Source organism: Cetorhinus maximus, chromosome 26 (assembly GCF_964194155.1).
Source record: "Cetorhinus maximus chromosome 26, sCetMax3.hap1.1, whole genome shotgun sequence".
Classification (NCBI taxonomy): Eukaryota; Metazoa; Chordata; class Chondrichthyes; order Lamniformes; family Cetorhinidae; genus Cetorhinus; species Cetorhinus maximus.
The window spans coordinates 29,312,719-29,324,118 of NC_135904.1; the positions used below are offsets into that span (position 1 = coordinate 29,312,719).

The 11,400-nt window shown below is 44.9% G+C and overlaps 1 protein-coding gene across 3 annotated transcripts in view; it reads right to left on the minus strand.

Annotated features, from left to right (window-relative positions):
• Positions 1-9,267, minus strand: part of sema4ba (sema domain, immunoglobulin domain (Ig), transmembrane domain (TM) and short cytoplasmic domain, (semaphorin) 4Ba) — a 382,578-nt gene extending 373,311 nt beyond the window's left edge. For all 3 annotated transcript variants that reach the window (XM_078530416.1, XM_078530415.1, XM_078530413.1), the window contains exon 1: positions 9,193-9,267. The gene's annotated coding sequence lies outside the window, so the exon portion shown is untranslated. The remainder of the gene's footprint in view (positions 1-9,192) is intronic.
• Between the last annotated feature and the right edge of the window lie 2,133 nt (positions 9,268-11,400).

Consider the following 11,400-nt stretch of genomic DNA (forward strand, 5'->3'; position numbering starts at 1 on the left):
CACTGCACTCAAGTGTGAGCCTGGATTTGGCACTCAAGTCTCTGGAGTGGGACTTGAACTCACAACCTTCTAATACAGAAGTAAGAGTGCCAACCACTAAGCCAGCGCTAATATCAACCTTTCTTAGACTCTGGAAACAAAGTAAGGGGCTTGAATTTCATTTCCTAACGCTGGCTCAATTTGCACAAAAGGAAATGAACTGCAGGATTAAAAATGGAATTCCATCCTGTAACACATATTGCCAAACTAATTATGCAGTTAATTATATAAGCAAGTCCCACTGCTGACCCCTCTCAGCAGTCTGGCTTCCCTCTGTATTCATGTTCTCTTTGTAGAGAGCAGTTTATGAGTTGGAAGTTACACTGTATGATATTATCAAATCAATTTGGTTTGTCTGTTTTAATGAAGGTGGTGACCTTTGGTGAATGCCATCTTCAGCATAGCAAGGAGAGGCTTTGACACAGACATGTTAATCTCTTGTACAACATACTTTACACATTTACACGTTTACACCTGTACTTTTGGCCATAAAAAGGGCATTATTTTGCTTGGGAGTCCCTTCAAGTTTTATAACGACAGGATTGCTTAAGGCATTTTTTGCAGATTTTAACTGCACATTTGCCGGTGGCAACAAAAGGAAATTAGACATCCGCCTCCAGGAGTGAAATTATGCTGATGGCCACCCCCTCCCCAAGTTGTCAGGCCAGCTTGGTAGAACTCAATGATGCTGTAAGTATTGATGCCACGTTGTAATGCACCAACAGCACATGTTTCATCTGAATTGCTGAAAAAAGAGACATGCTGTCAAACCTTCTCATCTTGCACTCATCAGGACAATTTGCAAGAATACCAAAGGAAGCATACACACATATTGCACCTTTTTCAACTAAACAAAAGCTTAGGGACAGCCATTCCCTGGTTCATTCCCCAGGGCAATGCTTTGACCAATCAGAGTCAACCTGCCTTGTTTGAATTTAAACAGAGCTTGGCAGTTAACTTGGCAGCTGTGAGTTACTGGTGCATTCTCCATGGCAACGTCTCTACCAATCAGTGTCCACTTGCCAACCAATCAGCTCTCGCTTCTCATGCAGTATAAATTGTTGTTCCCTTTACAATTTGATATTCTTGTGAATTGTCCTGATGAGTGCAAGACAAAAAGCTTTGACAGAATGTCTCTTTTTTCAGCAATACTCAAGTTCTTTATTACGAAATGACTATTTGTTTCATCCATCATGATGTATGTAATTATTCCCAGATCCAGGTGCAGATTTGAGTGGGTGCAGGGTTCAGAAGCATGGACACAATGAAAGGCAGGGTTATTATAGAAGGATGATAAAAATCTCAGTCTCCAGCATGTTCAAAGGTCTATAAAGATCCCAAAAGATCAGGGAATTACATAATGACAAGTTTCCAGGAATTAAAGATTAATCCCTAGGCAGGACACTGCTGTGAGCAACACCCAGGAAAAAAATCAAAGAAGCATTAAGAAATGTACATTTTCATTTTCTTCAAACATTTTTCTTTATTAGGTTTAAAAATATTGAAGATGAGGACATTAAAGGACTGTTTGACTGGGTGCAGCAATAGTAGATGAGAAGTCTAATGATGAAAACCTCCAAAAATACGCCCAACTGGAGTTGGCAACCCTAACTCCGCCATTGTTGAATGAGGTCAAGGGAGCATATCCAACACTGCCATCCGACTCAACCTCCAATTCTATCCCAAACCTGCCCCAACTAATTCCCGGCACGATATCAGAGCAAGATACACCTGAGGCAGATGCCACACTGAGCAGCCATAATGTGTACTTCTGTGCAGAATGGTCTTTATAGAGTCATAAATTCATCACAACACAGAAGGAGGCCATTTCGCCCATCCAGTCCATGCCGGCTCTCTGTAGAACAATCCAGTCAGTTACATTCCCCTGCTCTATCCTGTAGTCCTGCAAGTTTATTTCCCTCACATGCCCATCCAATTTCCTTTTGAAATCGTTCATCTCTGCTTCCACCCCCCCCACCACAAACGATAGGCATTGAGTTCCAGGTCATTACCACATGCTGCGTAAAAAAATCCTACCTTAAATCCCATCCCCCACCCCTTGCCCTAAACCTTAAATCTGGCTCCCCTAGTCTTTGTACCTTTAGTTAATGTCTATCTTATCTAAAACTTTCCTTGCAGGTAACTTTTGAGAGGCGAATCAGGACATCAGCTGCTAATTTTGCTCAGTTCTCCTTTCTGTTCTGTTTTTACACTCCATACACAGGCTTCTCAATAGGAACCCTGTTATTTTGATGCTATGAACAGGAGGAGGAGCTAATGGGAGGGCCGTTGGAGCCTGGCAATGGAGGGAAAGATGACAATGCTTTATGTGTCATAGCATCTTGATCCATATGTGGTCATGTAAGAGTTGAAGGTGTCGTGCCCCTGTAAACGAAATATCCTTGATGATTAGCCAGAAACAATCTGGCAACTAAGCAAAGTGAGTTGAAAGTGGTTTTGATTCAAAACAAAGTGCTTGAGCATTTGGAGAGGTTGCCCTTTGCAGAATTGAGTTTCCCTGACACCAAGGTCCTGAAGAGAAAGAAGGTTGAGTGAAGCTGTTTGCCTGGTGGAGCCTGTTTACTGGCATCAAAGCCCGACTTACCTTGGTCACCCTTGTGAGGTTATTGAGCCTCTTCATGTTACTCCGTGGCAGTTCTGGTGGTGGTCATGGCGGTGGCTGTACCTCCTTCCACACAGCCTGCTTGTTTTCACGTGGCCCCCCCCCAGCCCTCAGCGCATCTCAGACAGCCCTTCACTTCTGCCAACAGCATCTGCATGAATGTATGGAGAATCCTGGAGTCTGCTCTGGTGGCTATTGCTCTAAGGCTGCTGCTCCTTCTGCTGAGAAGTGATCCTGCTCCTTAGTTGACTGAGGCCTTTAAAGGCTGTGCCAGATTTGTATTTCCTTTCTTCCCGGCATTGGTAAGCCAATAAGGGCAGTTTCCTAGTGTCCAAACTGCCCTGTGACTAAATGAGGGTTCATGGGGGTAACTGTAGCAAAGTCGCAGTGGTTTTATACGAGCGGGACTGAGACCTCCCTACCACACACCCGCCAACAAGGGAATCTAATCCATCTACTCGCAGCGATTTTGTCTACAGTTAAGTTGTTTTGAATGAACCACAAATTGCTTTGTGCTGTATATGATAAAAAAAAGAGTATGTTCACACAAAATTCCCTCCAATTCCTCCTTGGCCTTGTCTCTTCCCTATCTCTGTAATCCCCTCCAGCTCTACAACCCTCCAGGTTCTGTGCTTTTCCACTTCTGGCCTCTTGTGTATTTGTCCTTCACCCAATCATCAGCGGCTATTCCATCCAGACCCTGGGCTCTGGGCACCCTAAACGTCCCTGTCTCTCTTTCCTCCATTAGATGCCCCTGAAAACCTACCTCTTTGACTAAGCTTTAGGTCACCAGTCCTAATGTCTCCTCCTTTGGCTTGCTGTCAAATATTGTCTGATTACACTCCACTGAAGCGCCTTGGGCTATTTTATTATGTTAAAGGCGCTATATAAATGCAAGGGAGTTGCTGCTGTGGCATGGAATAGGAGAAAGCAGCACACCGAGAGCTGCTTGCTGCCCTGTCCAACCAAAGTCACTTTCTAACCGACAGTCAAATCTCAGTCTGTGGCACTTAAAGGGGACCTGCTCTGGCGACAAGATCAACCAGGATAGGAACAGGGAGGAGGTCATTCAACACTTCAGGTCTGCAGCATTACTCAACTAGATTTACGGCTGATCTGTATCGTAACTCCATCTGTCCACCTTGGTTCCGTAGCCTTACTACACCTGCCTAACAAGAGCCTAACAAGAACCTACCAATTGCAGGTTTGAAATTTCCAGTTGACCCCTTTAAGAGCTTCTTGAGAGAAGAGAGCTGCAGATTTTCACTCCCCTTTTGGGCAGAATTTTACCGCCCCGTTTCGGTGGGGACAGGGCCGTAAAATGCGGCGAGACATTCGAAACCCCATTGGCTTCGGCGGGAACATAAAATCCCGCTGCCCTTTGTGTGAAGAAAACTTTCCTGACATCACCCCTGAGATTTCCAGCTCTAAGCTTAATGTTCTCTGGATTTTCCCCACCGGAAGGGATTGTTTCCCTCCATCTAACCCTGTCAAATACTTGAACCATTTTAAACCCCTCAGTTAGATCACCTCTTAATCTTCTATATCCAAGAGAATACAAACTATGCCACCCGTCCTCATAACTTCACCCTTTTAGCCCCAAATTGCTACATGCAACAATACAAAACGAAAACCAAGAGAGACACTTGTCCGACAGTATGAGATTTAAACTGTCTTCTTGCCACTGTCAGATCACTGATCTTCACATGGCAGCTGGACTGAAGGTTCAGTGCAGGAGTTCAAAGTGATAAAATGAAGAAAAATTCATTAAATAGTGTAGGCCGTGTAGATCAGAAGACCGACTAGTAGTCACAGAGCCGATCGACTGCTGCTGACAACCGATTCATGGTCATCATCAGACTTCTAATCCTAGATTTTAATTGAATTCAAATTTCACCATCTGCAGTGGTGGGATGATGGGTCCCCAGAGCAATACCCTGTGTCTCTGGATAAATAGTCAAGCAGCAATATCACTATGCTGCCGACTCCTCCCAAGACTTGAAAGCATAAAAGTGTTTTTCAAAATTAAATCTCAGGTTTATTTTGATTTGTATCCAGCATCATTAGGTTCACTAATGGGAAGTAAATCTACCAGCTTACCTGGTCTGGCCTACATGTGACTCCAGACTCACAGTAATGTGGCTGACTCTTAACTGCCCTCCAAATTGGCCTAGCAAGTCACTCAGTTCATGGTCAAGTAGGAATGGACAGCTAACGCTGGCCTTGCCAGTGACAACCACATCCCATGAAAGAATGAATAATTAAATTATTCAGCATTCAGTACTTGGGGTGTGTTGTGTGTATTGGTAATCCTGCCTGGTTGCATCATTGTTCCTCATCAAATAATCAGAGGTCCAAGCTAACATTCATTCCAAGGTTTTGGATCTTCAACCACAGCTACCCGCTGGCCCCATAAAGGGCAGTCAATACTGCCGCACAGGAACTGTATTAAAGGCAAGATATTGCTAAAATCAGGCTCAGCTCTCAGAGAAAAACTACCTGCAGGTTCCAAGAGCTGAACCATCTGCCAATGATGCTGCATCAGTCCCCCAACAGCACGCGTGCAGGAACAGTTAGTCATGGAACTAGGTTAGTACAGTCGCACGTCTCGACAATAAATCAATGGACAGCTGACAGCAGGGAGATAAGTGAAAGCGAAGCTTTGCCGACAGTGTCGCCAGCTATTGGGAACTATTTTGTCACTGACGTACATCCTGGTGTTCAATCCCCTCCATGGCCTCACCCATTTCTATAATAACGTCTAGCCCTACTATACTCTGATGTCTCTGCGTTTACCTAATTCTGGTCTCTTGTGCATCCCTATTTACATTGCCTCCACCATTGGCAGCTGTGCCTTCAGCTGCCTGGGTCCTAAGCTCTGGAATTCAATCCCTATATCTCTGTCTCTCTCTACCTGTCTCCTCCTTTAAGACACTCCTTTGACCAAGCTTTTGCTCATCAATCCTCCTATCTCCTTTTGTGGTTTCTTGGATGAGGTCAAGTATATTTTTCCCTCTTGTTGGTTCCCTCACCACCTGCCGCAGACCTAGCCTAGCAGCTATGTCCTTTGTGACTCAACCAGCTCGGTCAGTAGTGGTGCGATACTGAGCCATTCTTGGGGATGGACATTGAAGTCCCCCAACCAGAGTACATTCTGTGGCCTTGCCACCCTCAGTGCTTCCTCCAAGTGGCATTCAACATGGAGGAGTACTGATTCATCAGCTGAGGGGAGACAGTACGTGGGGTCCGGAGTCAATGTTGAGGACTCCGGGGTAACTTCCTCTCAACTGTATACCATTGTGCCACTACCACTGCCGGTGGGACAGGACATACCCAGGGCTGTTGATGATGGTGTCTGGGGCATTGCCTGTAAGTCTGACTATGTCAGGCTGTTGCTTGACTAGTCTGTGAGATAGCTCTCCCAATTTTGGCACAAGCCCCCAGATGGTATTAAGTTGGCCTTCGCAGGGTCAACAGGGCTGAGTTTGCCATTGTCATTCCCGGTGCCTAGGTCAATGCCGGGCGGTCCGTCCAGTTTCATTCCTTTGAGACTTTTTAGCGGCTTGATACAACTGAGTGGCTTGCTAGGCCATTTCAGAGTGAGTTTAAGAGTCAACCACATTGGTCTGGAGGCCAGACCAGGTAAGGATGGCAGATTTCCTTTCCTGAAGGACATTTGTGAACCAGATGGGTTTTTACAACAACCGATTCATGGTCATCATCAGACTTTTAATCCTAGATTTTAATTGAATTCAAATTTCACCATCTGCAGTGGTGGGATGATGGGTCCCCAGAGCTATACCCTGTGTCTCTGGGTAAATATTCAAGTGGCAATATCACTATGCTGCCAACTCCTCCCAAGACTTGAAAGCATAAAAGTGTTTTTCAAAATTAAATTTCATTTGTAAATATTTCATATTTCATTGGTTCCCCTTTATTCATGTGTGCATATCATTATTTGTTGAGACTAGTTTAACCAGAGAGCTAAATGTACTGGCATGCCTCATAGTTGGCACGCATTGTGGCCGAAGGCACCCGGCTCACCCGCTGGCACCTTGATGGCCACATGTGTGCAGTCGATTTCACCCTGGACACGGGGGAAGCCAGCAATCGCTGCAAAGCCTCTGGCTCGCTCCTCCTGGCTGGCATCGTCCCAGCGGTAGTGGATGAAAGTCAATGCACGCCTGAACAGAGCGTCCGTCACCAGCTTGACACAACTGACTGGGAGACTCCGCAAAGATCACTCACTGACCCCTGGAAAGAGCCGGAGGCACAGACGTTGAGGGCAGTCGCGACCTTCAATGCCACTGGCATGGGGTGTCTACCCACACAGTTGGAGCTGATCTCACGGCCTATCATCTGATAGATGGAGGTCATTGTCTCCCTCGACAGATGTAGCCTCCTTCGGCACTGCACCTCAGTCATCTTGAGGTAGCTACTTTGCTGCCTGTAAACCCTGGCAGTAGGATATTGGTGTCTTCTGTGGCCCTTTCCGCCTTGCACTTCCTGTTAGCCCTGCGCCCCTTGTGCCTGCGCCTGTCCTCCCAAAGGTGGCTCCCCTGGGGGCTGAGTATGGACACCTGGCCTCCTCCCCTTTCTGGCCCTCTCTTCCTAGAGCACAGCCCCCATTCCCAGGGTGAGGGAAGGCTGCCTGAAACCTGCAAGTCCCCAAGAATTATGTTTACTCCAGAGTCCTGTCCTGAAGCCTGTTATTCCCGCCAAAGCAGCTCCGAAGAGATTTGAAGTTCTCCTGTTCACACAAGCAGTAGCAGTAAGTTTCTAAAGTAAATGACTAACAACTAGCATTCACAAGCCCACTCACACCTCTTATTCCACCCGTGGAAGAGGTTTTTAAAAATGTGGCCTTACCCGCCTGACCACTGCACCCGTGCGACACTCTGAAAATCGCATGGGCTCTGAAAAATCTCGGTGTATTAATGGCTTAAGGGCCATAAGTGGCCCGTTAATTAATGGCGGGCACGCATCGGAGCTCATAGTGCGCCCGCCCACCAAAATATCGCGATGACGCGCAGTGATGTCGGGACGCATGCCCGACATCATCGCGCATCATTTTACACGTCAGCATGTCAGGCCCACCCCCACACGCCGACGTCAAAATTCTGCCCAAAGAGATGGTAAGATGTTACATCTAGCCAGAAGAAGCTAAGCCAAACAGTGTGTTTATTTTTCCCAATGGTTACTGATAATATGAGTACTATGAAAGATCTTTTTTATGAGAAAAGTAAAGTTCCAAACACATATTGGAATAATGGAATTTACATTAAAAAGGGAGAAACATGTATAAAGGAGATGAGTTTATGTGTATTGGGGGAGGCATTCTAAGATCTAACACAAGTGTGAAAAGCCTCCAGACTCTGGGCATTAAGTTGCTGTCTACAGGAATCAAAGATAAGAAAACTCAATTTGAATATCACTGTCCAGGGTATAATGTGCTTTGCCTGGTATGTTTAATTCTATTTGTTTTACTGTTGCTTTAACGGAGGTGTAACTGGGAGCCAGATTTTAATTGAGGGATTTAGGAGTTATTATAGTAGTAATTTGTAGACCTATATATAGGCTTAAAATCTTTTATTTTATTAATAAATATATAATTTAGTTTTGTAAAAAACCTCTAAGCTTTGGTGCACTTATTACTACTCAATTCAAGGCACACATCTCAAAATAAAATACAAATTGCAAAACAGTTGTGGCAGCTGTTCCAAGTTTCCCTCTGGGATTTGGATAGTTCGGCATTTACCATCCACTGTGCCATAACATTCACAGAGGACAGGTTATCACAGTCCGAGGGCAATATTGCAGGAGTTCTGAGGAAATGTTCTTGTTCCAACCATTTTCATTTGTTAAATCAAATACCTTCCCTCCATAAGGTCCAGGGTGAGGCTGTTCGCTACTGATTTCAAACTATCCAACTCCATCCACAATTCCTCCAGTAGTGAAGCAATCCAGACCACCTAAAGCAGAACTTGGACAACATGCAGGTTGGACTTCACAAGGGGCAGCTCAGTTCACCCCATGCAGATACCAGGTAATGACCATGCCTAAACAAGAGAAATCCCAACTATTTCCCCATGAGCATCAGTGGTGCCACCATCATCAAGTCCCATCATCAACATCACAGATGCGGCAGTGAACCAGGAGCTTCACTGCACTATCACTGTCACTACAAGAGCAGAATACCAACTGCAATGAGTAGTTCATCAGCCAAAGCCTCTCCAAGGTACAAGTAAAAAGTGCGAAGTACACTTGTTGTGCTTCAAGATGGGTGCAGCTGCAAAATTACTAAGAAGCTCAACATTATCCAAGATAAAGCAGCCCTCTCGATCAATTCCTTATCTCTGGACTCCATATTAACCCCTCTGGTGCACTGCAGCTGCAGTATATACCATCAAAAGGGTGCAATATGGCAAATTATTAACCTTACTTGTTCAAACCTACAACCTGTATCACCAAAGAGGACAAGAGTATTGCAAACACCTCCAGGATCCCCTTCAGAAACCACACTATCCTACCTTTGATGCATGTGTCAGGCGAGACATAGATGACACTCTTGTCTCTGAGTCAGAAGGCTGTGGATTTGACTCACCCTAGGAGATAAGCACAAAAATCAAGGTTGTTCATTTTGTTCAGTACCCACAGAAGTGCTGCACTGTTGAAGGTGCCATCTTTTAGATGAAACATTAAACTGGGGCCCCATCTGCATTCCCAGGTTGATGTAAAATACTCCATTGCACCATTTTGAAGACCGGGAAAGCTGTACCTAATTTCCTGGCCAATATTTACCCCACCATCAACATCACAAAAACAGAGGTCTTTATCACAATGCTGTTTGCGAGAGCTTGCTGTGCACAAGCTGCCTGTCGTGGTCCCTATATTATAACAGTGATTACACTTCACTGGCTGTAAAGTGCTTTGAAACATCCAATGGTCATGAAAGGTGCTTTATAAATGCACATCTTTCTCTTTATATTGCAGTTCCTTCATCTGTGTTTGAATTGTCTCCCATGTGCCATTATGGGAGCCCCGTGCACACAAAGACTACAGCGGTTCAAGGGAAAGTCTCATGTATATGGGGATATAATTTATAATTAAGAAAAATGATTCACTGCAGCAAAGATGGTTGGCCATTGTGGGAAGGTTCTTTTGGGAGCCAGTCTGTATTTCCCCGTCACTAGCACTATTCTAATCTATAGTCTGGGCCATGATTTTTAGTGACTGTATCTTGCTTCTCTCAGCCCACCTAACACTGCATTAGGTTTCTAGCCAGTCACTGAACATCTGGCTGTACAGACACGCTGAGCACACCCGCACTGTTTCAAATTAGCACTTGGATTAAATTGCCAGTAAGTAGAGCGTGTACTGACTGAACAAGCAGCTAGTCCACTAACCAAGTCAAATTTTGTCTGACTGCTTTTCTGTGAAGCGCCTTGGAATGTTTTGCTATGTTAAAGGCGCTACATAAATTCAAATCCTTGTTCCTCCTCTTGTTCATCTTGTTAAACAGTTTCTCTGTAAATACCCTATTGAATCCTGTTAACATTTTAAACACATTGATTACACAACCCTTAACCATCTAAACAAGTTTGCGCAGCTCATCCTCATAATTTAAGCCCTGGTATATCTCTGACGAATCACTGCACCTTTCCAAGGCCAATATATCCTTCCTGAGGTGCGGTGCCCAGAACTGAACACAGGAACTCCAGATGCAGTCTGTGTAATATAAGGGTGTTTGGCACTGCAAGGGTTAATGTGGAACTGGAGAACAGATATAGATATAGAGAGACACATGACAGTAGACAGAGTTGTATGGAGAGACTAGAGTAGGAGTCAACATGGAGTTAGCTCCTAATCTGGGCTATACTTTGTAGATTACCAATAATCACTACTGTTCAACCTTATAACCCTTATGAACCCTTTCCTGAGACCTACTGAACAAACCCTTACAACATGGTGGCAGCTAATGAATGAACCCAGAACCAAAGAAGATGGTGAAGGACCCCAGAATGTGAAAAACTAAAGGAACAGCATCCTTACCTGACTGAAGTGCACCTGAACTAAAGACACAGCTGGAGATCACCTGGAGGGAGGCTCCATTGCTGACACACAGGATGAAGGGCAGGAGGGAAATCCACTGTGCTACTGGGGGACTCCACCAGAGCACGTGGCTAGGTCCATTGTGAATCCCCATCGATTACAGAGTCAAAGGACCTAAGCAAGGGCGAGTGAAAATTCACTTCCAAGGCTGAATTAGACTTTAAAAGCCTTCAGGCCAGTAATCAGTCCGCGCAGTCTGTTTCATTAATCGGTGCAGCCAGCCCAAGTTCAGGGTCAATGCCATACCATGTGACACTAAGCTCCGTTAAAAAGTAAAAAATGGAAGTTTTAAAGACTCAGCCAAAGCTGGGAATTGCTTTTTAATTGCCCTAACGTACTCCAACAATGTTCTTAAAAAATTCACTGCAAGAAATTGATCCCTTTGAGGGGAGGTCCGTGGGAACCCAGTAAAACCTGACAAGCATGGACAGAAGAGGGAAAAAACGGTCACTGAAATGCCATCTTTAAAAGTGAAACAACATTTAAAGCTGCACTGCCTGAAGCTGAAAGCAAGCTTGGATAATAAATCAGATCAATTTGGGCTGATGCAAGGGCCAAACCAGACACAAAACTGGGCATCAGGGAGAAGATTCCTTTTTAGGTTACCAGAGTACATCAGGATTAAG